This window comes from Photinus pyralis, unplaced genomic scaffold, assembly GCF_008802855.1.
Source record: "Photinus pyralis isolate 1611_PpyrPB1 unplaced genomic scaffold, Ppyr1.3 Ppyr1.4_LG8, whole genome shotgun sequence".
Lineage (NCBI taxonomy): Eukaryota > Metazoa > Arthropoda > Insecta > Coleoptera > Lampyridae > Photinus > Photinus pyralis.
Genome location: NW_022170819.1, coordinates 20,318,284 through 20,329,992, shown reverse-complemented (window position 1 = coordinate 20,329,992; position 11,709 = coordinate 20,318,284). Strand labels below are relative to the sequence as shown.

At 35.2% G+C, this 11,709-nt stretch overlaps 1 long non-coding RNA gene across 1 annotated transcript; it reads right to left on the bottom strand.

Moving 5' to 3' along the window:
- Positions 1-4,323: 4,323 nt before the first annotated feature.
- Positions 4,324-6,902, bottom strand: LOC116177569. The gene is made up of 4 exons (XR_004146701.1): positions 6,744-6,902; positions 6,431-6,691; positions 4,491-6,346; positions 4,324-4,440 (listed from the first exon to the last, which is right to left on the bottom strand). It is a non-coding gene; the product is annotated as an uncharacterized LOC116177569 (long non-coding RNA).
- Positions 6,903-11,709: the final 4,807 nt, after the last annotated feature.

Genomic DNA, 11,709 nt, shown 5'->3' with positions numbered 1-11,709 from the left:
AACAGGGCACAAGGGACGCGAACCTCAATTTGATCAAAAAGTGTATTTAAGTCTCCTAAGCGGAAAAATTTGATTGCCAACTCCCTATTCATCGGGTCCGTTAACTTGGCCCGCCCACTGCAGAGATTTGATAGTCGTATTATTTGAAATGGAATGCGCTCGTTATGCGCTCATATGCGCCACCGTTAATAACTCTTGCGCCATTATCGTTTTTTAGAAAATCCGAAAAAACATTTGGGGGGGCGGGGGGGGCAAGTGAACGTAGCCCCCCCCCCCCAGTACGTATTTTGTCCCTTGTAACTAGGTCACCTGATACATTTGGTTATGCGCTTCAATTGCGCCACTTTGAATTAAAGCTAGCGCCATTACGGTTAAGCCGTGACAAATTTTCAAAAAAGTGGGGGGGCCAACTTAACGTTTTTTAAAAGTTGCTTTTTTTTTAACATCTTTTCATACGAAATTGAACTCTCAGGTATGCGCTGAAATGCGCCGTAAAAAGATATCTTTTGCGCCATTATTGTTTTTGGATATTCCTTAAATATATTTGGGGGGAGGGGGGGCAAGTGAACGGAATCCCCCATAACGCATTTTGCTACCGGTATTTGTGCCACTTGATACATCTGGTTATGGCTCAATTGCGCCACTTGAATTAAAGCTAGCGCCATTACGGTTAAGCCATAAAAAATTTTCAAAAAGTGGGGGGGCTAACTTAACGTTTTCAAAAGTTACGTTTTTTAAAACATGTTTTTTTCTACTACATCGTACCTTTCATTCATCATGCGCTAAAATGCGCCGTAAACAAAAATCTTGGCGCCATTATAGTGTTTCAGAAACACTATACAGGGTGTTTTTTTGGGAGCTTTAGTTAAACGATTCTGGGAAAGTAAAATAGGTAGGTTTTTAAAAATTTGTGTTTAGGAGTTACTCCGAAGGCCGAATCGATGTAAAATATTTTCAAAATGGACGCACTTCCGGAAATAACTTTTGAAAACGCTAAGTTAGACCCTCCACTTTTTAAAAATTTTTTATGGCTTAACCGTAATGGCGCTAGCTTTAATTCAAGTGGCGCAATTGAGCTCATAACCAGATGTATCAAGTGGCACAAATACCGGTAGCAAAATGCGTATTGGGGGATTCCGTTCACTTGCCCCCCCCCCCCCAAATGTTTTTTCGGATTTCTAAAAAACGATAATGGCGCAAGAGTTATTAACGGTGGCGCATATGAGCGCATAACGAGCGCATTCATTTCAAAATAATACGACTATTAAATCTCTCAGTGGGGGGGGCCAAGTTAACGGACCCCTATTCATCAACGTTTCACCGGTTTAACGTCAAGCCCAAACCCCGCCAAAAAGTGGAGCCAAAGGGGGATTAAAGGACCACGAGGTGGACTCTGAATCAGATCCTTGTTTCATTAGGCGATTAAACTTCCTGCTTGCCCCTACACAGTGCCACAATCACTAAAAACTGTTATGCGTTGTCCACGGCGTGCAACACTTTATTTTTTTGAATCCACCTGCAAAATTTCGTCGTAATCGGTCCATTCTTTTATGAGTTATCGTGCTAACGGACGGACGGGCGGACGGACAGACACCGCAAAATTATAAACTCGCTAGGAGCTCGTTAATAAACTGTTACACGGGTTACACTGGCATGTTTCGGAAGACAGCTGCTTGCATTATCAAAATGTATATCCAGTGGCGTATTAACCTATAAGCCGACAAAGACCGGGCTTAGAGCGCTGGAATTTTAGGGGCACAAAAAAAGGAGCGAACAAAACATTAGGTACTTATACGAAAAATTCAAAATGCGCATAAAAGTTCAACGTATCGCAAGGCAGGGGCGCGAGAGAAGATACGTAGCATTCTAACACGTTCATAGATGGAGACAGCATCCCCCATCCAATCGAGCAGGTTATTCACCAGCACCACTCCAATAATTGAAACCTCTGAACCACAATGCACATAATAATAAATACAGTCTTTGTAGGGGGTCGAGTTTGACCTGATTTTTATTTATTTATTTATTTATTTATTTGTTTATTTATTTATTTATATATTTATTTACTTATTTATTTATTTATTTAATTATTTATTTATTTATTTATTTATTTATTTATTTATTTATTGTCCCTCTTGTTCTAGGCCCTCAACATAATGCTTTTTAGAGGTGCCCCTGCAGAAGGTCTTAAGTTGTTCTATACAACTCCAGTATTTACCTTACGAATTAGGAAAACTGCAGAAAAACCTAATTCGGAGTAGCCGGCAGAATGCTCGATAGTGATCTAAGGAAATTCCCATCTCTGCCACAGATGAAAAATTCACCACAAACCATTTTGAAAGCTATTAAAAAAGAAACACATTCCCAAAACATAATTGGAATTTTGAACCCTACAATCATTTATTATATCTAGATAGATTTGTTTCATACACTTTTTTGCAAACCCCCACAAGAAAAAATCGAGTGGTGTAAGATCGGTAATGTATTTTTGGTGAAACTGGTCAAGGGCTGCAATTTCAAAATTTTGGCGTTATCAAATCACCAACAAAACTCCCCAGCGTATGAAAGTTCTAAACCATCTAAAATGGAATTTTTATGACCCGTTATCTCGCCCTTTATTGATCCCGAAATTCTCAGATTTTTTCTTCGCTCGTTTGAAACTTATAGCTCCGCCCCGGAAATCCTGTATATTTGTACGTACCTTTAAAAAGAAAAAAGTTGAATTAGTGAATATTTTAGAAATCCCGATAGACATCGAGGCGCCATAAAAGATCAGTCATCGGCGATAAAAATATACCGTGTTTTGTTTTATAATACTCGTTTGGAAAACTGTCGAGAAACAGGGGCGTTTGCTACATAAGCAAATCGAATTGTGTTCCAGTCAGTTACAATTTCAACGCTGAAGTAGTAAATAGTTTGCGCTGTTACAATTTGTGTATATTTAAGTGATAAATAATATGTTAACTGTTATAATTCAATTCATTTCAAGACTGTCATAAATTTATGATTAATTATTTGTAAATAATAAATCACATTATTAAATTTACGTTACAGTATTTTATTTTGTCTTGATAACTTCGTAAAAGTTGGTTCATTATTGACTATTCAAAAATCTTGTGTTTGATATGGGCGCAAAATCCGTTAGGGCTTATGGCGTTGTTGACCCTTAATAACGCCACTGTGAATATCACAACGGTAGTACAATAACATCTACGAGGAATTAAACTAATTAAATACACATATGCAATATTTTGCATAGCGAAAATTAGCTGTCTTGTTGGGGCCCTTTGGGGCGAATAAATTTAAATTTAATTGTAAGTTGTAATAATACCATTTTCGCTATGTAAAATTTTGCATTTATGCGTGTTTAATTAGTTTAATTCCTCGTAAATGTTGTAGTCTTCTAGTACTGTGTAATATACACTTTGATAATGGAAGCAAGCTGTTTTCCGAAACATGTCAGTGTAACCCGTGTAGGTAATAGTTTAATTAAACTTGAATGTAGCAGTATACTTATAATTGTTAAATGTTTTCTTTAGGTAATCGATTTCGGCCCTAGGCCATCGTCAGACCTAGCGTCATAAAAATTTGTTATGACGCTAGGTCTGACGATGGCCTAGGGCCGAAATCGATTACCTAAAGAAAACATTTAACAATTATAAGTATACTGCTACATTCAAGTTTAATTATTGCACCCTTATAATTCCAAGAAATGGAGCAATTCATCGACAGGTAATAGTTTATTTATTGGAATTGTTATGGGGAGATTTGGTGTTATTTCTCCGAAGTTTCGTTAAGCACCCCATTCGGCCCTATGGATCGTCACAATTTTAAACGGTAATTAGATGCCCATTTTCGAAATTCAAAATGTCCCCACGAAAACAGCGCGATTAATTGACGGATCAATTCTTGCGCATCCACCACTGACGAAGCCTCACAGATTAAATCATCCATGTTGCGAATAGCTTGAGCAGCCAAGGGAAATTGGAATTTCCCGATTTTCGCCAATTTTAACAATGTGCGGATGGCCAAGTAAGGGGTCGACGAAACCTCATAAGTGACCGTATTCTACTGGTAAGTCAGAATAAGATAGCCGGTCCGTGTGGTGCTGTTCAGCCGGTCCGTGTGGTGCTGTTCAGTTAAAGATGAACTGTGGTGTTAAGGGTCCCTTGTTCGAATCCGGGTTCGGACATGGACTCCAAAACACCAACAAAATTAACAAAAAAATACAGAAGCTACACAGCATCCTGCATATTCGGCTCAAAGGACCAATTAAATATATGTAGCGTACAAAGGCTTGGTCGTTTGGAGCAAATAAACAGAGAAATAAAAAGCTTTACTCCCTATCGCAATACAAAATTAAATAAATCAATAATTGTAAATACAAACTTATTCGATACAAATCAATATGCAATGTGTCGTTGGCGGCCAGGCGGTTAACTATAATAAAATAAATTGAAATTAAAAAGGCATGTGAAATGTGCATGGACGGTTCAGTTTGCGGGAAATTAACTAATTAAACAGTATCGTCGTCACTTTCCTCTTCACTGATTTGAGAATCTTCGTGGCCAGTGGCGGATTTACATATAGGCACACTAGGCACGTGCCTAGGGGCGGCAGCTTTAGAGGGTGGCATTTTTTGCACTATATTTATTTTAGGTAATATTTTAAGTTTTAGTCCCCTAACAAGTTACAAATAACAAAAAATTTTAATTAAAATTATGAAATAAATTGGAATTGGTAGATAGTTTAAAGAAACTGTAACTGTAAGAACTATAATCGACAATTCAAGTTTTGACGTGTGTGAAAACTTAATCTTAGGTACCTATACTGTATTTCTTTTCATATTAGTTTTAAAAATTTCAAGTTATAATGTGAATTTTAGTAGCATCTTAAAATGTACTGCAATTTTAAGATTATTTTTGGAGGGGTGCCGGTGTGCGTAGGGGCGCAAAAAATTTAAATCCGTCACTGTACCAAGCACATTACCTAAATTTAGTTATGAATTCTGTAGATTTGCTGGTTGCAACAGCAGCTAGTTCTGTACAGCATTTCCCAAAGGAAAAATGCACACAGCACACACTGGTAGCTTTTTTTTTGTCTAAGTATACCAGGGACCCTTTTAATAATATTTCAGGCTTTGGAATGCACAGGATTTTTTCTATTTTCTTGCCGTACGGATAAAATTGGTGCAGCAAGCCGATTCAACATAAACATTTAATTTATACATTTGTCACTGTCGTATTTTTTACGCCTTCGTTGTAGGTATAAAGGCTTAAAGTTTTCTCGCCACGAATTTCTGAAATTAGTTTGCAAATTTTCCGCCGGACTTGTTTGCTTGGTGGAGCTGCATCACTTATTTGTTGCTATTGGAAAGAAGAAATTTGCTGTCCTTTGTGACAATCTTGGGATAGAGAAAATTAATTTATTGATTCAGATTTTACTGCCAAAATGGTTGACACTAGCCGAAAGAGTGGAAATTGTTCTAATTTTCTCGAAAACGAATCTAGCGATTTTAAAAATCAAACGTCAAAATAAAGGACTTCGAAAGACCTTTCAAACAAGCTATTACCAAAAAGTACCCCTGTTTGCTATTACTCGATACCACTTATCATTTAAAATTTTTAAGGGATAGCCCTGGGGGGCAGAGGGTGAAAGGGGATGAAGTAGTTTTTGGTTAAAAGGTTGTCCCCCTTAACAAGACACATTTTTTTACGTGTTTCGGCGTTTTTTCCTTTAATCAGTGGTTTTCGATAAATATATATGGTGGAATATTTTCAAATGAACACCCTGCATATTTTAGTCACGCATATCTGTACATAATTATATTATTTTCATTCAACCAAAACTTTTACTTATTTTTTGGCGCGAGTTTAGGCTTTGCGCGAGGCCTTTTCCTAAGGGCGAGGCCTGGAGCGGCCGCTCCACTCGCTCCACCCTATAAGGACGGCTCTGGTACGATATACCTACGAAACCATAAACAATTCCCATGTTAAAATTAGTAGGGGAGATCTGCAAGTTCTCCTATAAATCAAAATCATTCAAATTTACTTCCAGTCAAGAAATTTTGCAGCGTCAAAATAAAGAAGCCGACGATTATCTTCCTTCTCGAGAACCTGTGCAATAACTTTTTTTCTAATGGAACCGGAACCGAATTCTTTCGGGACAATTAGATATTCGTGCACTGTGCTCGCGTGTATAAAGTCAAGAGGGTATCTCACTCTCACACCACAGTTTTTGTTCGCAGGAAGGAAATGTTAAAACCACATACACAGATAGGAGGATGACACTGGATCGGTCTGTTTATAAAAAATGGACTCTCATGTATAGGTACTCCTATTTGGTCCTGGAAAAATGAATTTAGAACATCGCAAATTTTATTAGGCAGTTAAGGGTAGGTATCACAAGAGTAAGTAGGTACTAAACTTACTAAGTCTATTCAGTCTTCTTTTCGTCAATGAGCGTTTTAAGATACTTAGCATAATTAATAACAACGTCAGCCTCTCGTTGAGCCATTACGCTACCGGCGCTTCTTTTAATGTTATCGAGTTTAACCAAATTGCCCAATAACAGACCGCAAATAACGGCGTGCCGATGTTTATCCATCCTACCGTTAACCTTTCGTATTTCGGAACGCAAAGCTATCAGCCCCTCGTTTATATCGTAAATCGTTTTGCTCACATTTTCCATTCTGGAAATAATAAATTAGGGTTGTCGCATTAGCCTTATTTTTATTTACTTACATTTTGTCAGCGACATTGCGTTAGCGTAGTCTATCATAGTTCCTGTCAATCGTAATAATCGCGCACAGGAAGAGAAGAGATATGCATTTCCTATACTAACGAAAAATACTACGCTTCCCAATAAAATCTGGAGCGACAAGTTCGAGTTAGGCGCGCGGCATTTTTCCCACTGATTTATTTTGGTTTGAGGCTACTAATTTTAATGTGGGTTTAATGATTCATGCAATGGAAAGGGGATTTATTTAAGCGCCAACCGAGTGTGATGTAAAATTAAATATAAATCCAAATTCTAGGCAACCCAATTTTTCTTTTTACGTAAATTTTATTTACATCACAATATCACATGAAGATGCTGTCTTCTAACATTAAAAACTTTAATGTCCAACACCTGAGTACCGACGTTTTGAGGAAAAGTTTAATCGGATTATGCAGCGATTCCTCAATCTAATTTAGGTACCTATCTATATTAATTACATTACCCAATTACAATACAGGTTCGGAGTTATCAGTTTGTAATAAATTATAAATATTTCATTAGATGTATCGTACCTTCAGCCCTTAACGGAAATATGCCAATACACGGTTAAAGCATTTGCGAACGTTCTTTCTTTTAATGATCATTATCTTTTCAATGGGATTAGTAACGAGTGTTGATGGTGGGATTGACAAAAACGCAAACTCATTTTCAATTTTATGCCAAAAACCAGAACGATTATATTGAAGGCTAAATAGCTCTAAAATAATTTATTTTCAAAAAAAATTAGTTACCGGGCGAAACCGGGGTTTTCAGGCAGGTGAAATGAATAGAAATTGGAAAAATATAATTAAAACGGCTGAATTTTTCCGCGGGTGAAAACCCGGGGGTTGAAAGGGGTGTAAAGTGGTGTTTTGCAAATTGTGGCAAAACTATTAATTTTAGACGAAAATGTTAAATGTAAAATTTATAGAGATAAAAAAAAATGAGCAACTTTGGTATCTGCACTATTTTCACATAACCTCCAATTTTCCTAGAAAAACCGGAAACACTGTTTTTTTCGTTTTTTATTCTTATTTTTGCGAAAAAATGTGGTAGGGGTTTGAAATTTGGAGGAAACATAGCTTGTTTTATGATAAAAAAGAAGATAGTTTTTTGGGCCAGTAAAGTTGAACCGTTTCCAAGATCTCACGATTTCTGAAACAAAATCAACTTCTTTTTCAAAGGGATGAAAAATCTATTTGTTTTCATCGTACAGAGGTGCGCGGGGTAACAAAATTTTCGTAACGACTTACAATTTAATAATCAAAAATAAAAAATATTATTCCAATAGAAAAATTTTAAGAAAAGCGGGAAAAACGGGGGGAACAGATTGAAGATATACCTACCGATTTTGACAGTGGGTAAATAGCTTTTTTTGCAAATAAATTAACGTATTGGATCCGCGCTAATAATAACCCACATAGCATTCGATATCTTATGTATATACATTTTAAATCCATAATGTACAGGGAATATCCTGTCCATCTTATGTATATACTATGTATATTCATTATAGGATAGGCATATGTATTTTATGTTCAGTATGGATATTCTATAAATATACATTTTGGATGTGCTATGTATATACATGGGATTATATGTTATGTATATGCGTTTTGGATTTGATACATGCGTGTTCTGTATTACCGACGTTACAAACGTTAGCGTCTCATTTTCTGTGAATTACGGCGATGAAGATAGTAAGGTGCTATTGCAAATACAGCTCATTTTTCTAAAATCAGGAGTGTTATTCTGCGAGTTATTAATGAGTGTGTTTGTCTAATTTTGACAGTGAAAGTAATGATTTTTATTTCGTGTGTGCATGATCTAAAGTTGCAAATATGTGTTAGTGAGATGTAAAGACTGGATGGGAATTAATATAAGGACAAAAATGGCAGGTATGTTAGCAACCTATTTGTTATGAACTCTCGCTATTATAGTGTTCAACAAGAACACGATCAAGATGAATCAAGAATACCGTGTTAAATAAAACAATAATCATTTCATAAGCACATTTTCCATTGTACACTAAGAGACTTAATAAACAAAAAGCTCCACTCCGTGAAAAGAATTTATTTATGAATGTATAGACCAGAGCTGGGCAGAATACTTTCAAAAAGTATTTGAATACTAAATAGTAAATACTTTACACAAATCAAAGGTATTTGAATACTAAATACTTTAACGTCCAGCACAAGCGAATACTAGATACAGATACATCGAAAAGTATTCAAATACTTAAAAAATAAGTATTCAAATACTTTAGAATGCATTCGAATACTTTCAAAAGTATTCTAATACTTTGAAAAGTATTTCGTTAACTTACTTTGAAAAGTATTCAAATACTTGTCACTCAAATACATTAAAAATGTAAAAGTCTTAATACTACTTAAAAAATCAAGTTATACTTTGTATGGGGTTAGCTTTTTTTATATTTCTATTGTTATATACAAATTTAAGGGGAGTAAAAGTAATAATTTCAAACAGTTCCAAGATTGGGCTACTAGTTCAAAAGTTACAGCCCTTTGAAATTTCTTTCGAAATTGGTTTCTTTTCTAGTGTATAACTTTTTATTGAGAAGTCTGTTCGAAATAGTACGAATTGTTTTGGATTCTACGCACCAAAATTAATAAGAAAAAGTGTTTCCCCGAGAAATTTTGGTGTAGTCGAATTTTTTTAACTGCCTTTTTTTGAGGCCCGAAAAAAAAATTGTCTCAGATCGACCCTGAAACAAAATTTTCTTATGGAATGTGGCCTGTAGAATCCATAATTTCAAACAGTTCCAAGATTGGGCTACTAGTTCAAAAGTTACAGCCCTTTGAATTTTCTTTCGAAATTGGTTTCTTTTCTAGTCTATAACTTTTGATTGAGAAGTCTGATCGAAAAAGTACGAATTGTTTTGGATTCTACGCACCAAAATTAATAAGAAAAAGTGTTTTCCCGAGAAATTTTGGTGCAGTCGATTTTTGGTAAAAAAGGAAGATTATACACTGCCTTTTTTTGAGGCCCGAAAAAAAATTGTCTCAGAACGACGCGGAAAAAAAAATTTCTTATAGAATGTGGCCTGTAGAATCCATAATTTCAAACAGTTCCAAGATTGGGCTTCTAGTTCAAAAGTTACAGCCCTTTGAATTTTCTTTCAAAATTGACTAAATATTTGTGAAAGTATTTGAGTTACAAATACAAATACTGCTTCCATAAAAGTATTTAATTACAAAGTATTTGAATACTTGAAAGGATTTGAATAGAACATCCATTCTGAATGTATACAACATACATAGAATATCCTATTGAAAATCTTTTGCATATTACAGGAATATTCATGATATATCCATTTGTCAGTATACCAATATACATTGCATGTCTGATGCATATACATGCATATACATAAGACATCCAAAACGTATATACTATGTATTGTGTGAAGTCTTCCAAACTTATATAACATGCACATACATCGGACATTTGCGACATACTTTTCCACATTCTATGGATATACAATATCCCACGTGGAATGTACATGGTATATGCAATGTATATAGGTCTGCTATGTGGGAAGTTTTTGAAATTTGAAATCTCTCTCCTCTTTAATGTTGCTAAAATATTTTCTTTTGTTTCCTAGTGCCCAACTACCTTAATTAAACATCTTTATTATTTCTTTTTTCTGCATTTTTACCCCAATAAAAGCAAATCGAAGTAAAATCGAATTCTCTTGCTTCCTGAACAATTTTGTTTTTGGTCACTAACTCTTTTTCCTGCCTGTTTTAAAGCTGACGGGATTCTGGTGGGCCTGTTGATCGTTAATTTACAGGAATAAAATCCTCATAAAGTTTATTCCGGGTTTTACATCTCAAATCATTTGCTTTAGCCGGTAAAACTAACGTTCTTATTGCAGATTTTGCATGTTTATCAACAGGCCCAACGCAATTGCATCAGCTATAAAACAGGCAGGAAGAAGAGTCAGTGAACAAAAAGAAATTGTTCACAAATCAGGAAACAAAATAATCCGATTTGATTTCGAATTGCTTTTTTGCGGTGAAAATGCAGAAAAAAGAAATAATAAAGATGTATTAATAAAAACAGTTGAGCATAAGATAACAAAAGAGAATATTTAAGAGGAGCAAGAAGACAGATTTCGAAAAAATCTTTATTAACATCCAACATGTTGATTTATCAACTCAAAAACCGTGTATATCTTAAAACTGTTTTTTCAGTTTTTGGCGATTTTCTTGAATTTTTGCTATAGGAATATGTTTTTTATTTTTGTTTATTAAAATATAAGTCTTCACGAATTTTGCTACCCCGCGCACCTCTGTACGATGAAAAAAAATAGATTTTCGATCCCCTTGAAAAAGAGGTGTTTTTTTTCAGAAATCGTGAGATCTTGGAAACGGTTCAACTTAACAGGCCCAAAACATTATCTTCTTTTTTATCATAAAACAAGCTGTTTCCTCCAAATTTCCCTACGACATTTTTTCTACACTGTTATGTACTGGAAAATCTACTCCTGAAACTGCTCTACCTAATGTACCGATTCAATGAAAGGATGACCGTGCTTCAGAATGTAATTAATCTAATCTAACAAAAAACGAGACGTTTGTGCACAACTCTTCAACAACATATTTTTTAAAGAATCTCATGACATTTCATTATCTTCATCTACTGATTTTAAAGGAAAAAATCCATTGAAGAATTTTACAAAAAGAAGTGGGAGCAAAATAATCGGTCATTGAAATTTGAATAGGTATCCTTATCAGTATTTAGAATTATGAATGGTCATTCAAATTGGCACTCTAATAGAACTTTCCCTTCCCCTTTCAAAAAGGAGTACATCTTTCCTTTACCCATTATCAATCCACGACGTCTTTCCATTTACTCCTGATAAAATTCATCACGTAGGTACCTACCTTCAGTACCGTAATGTTTAGTTACCATTATCTAAACCGCGAT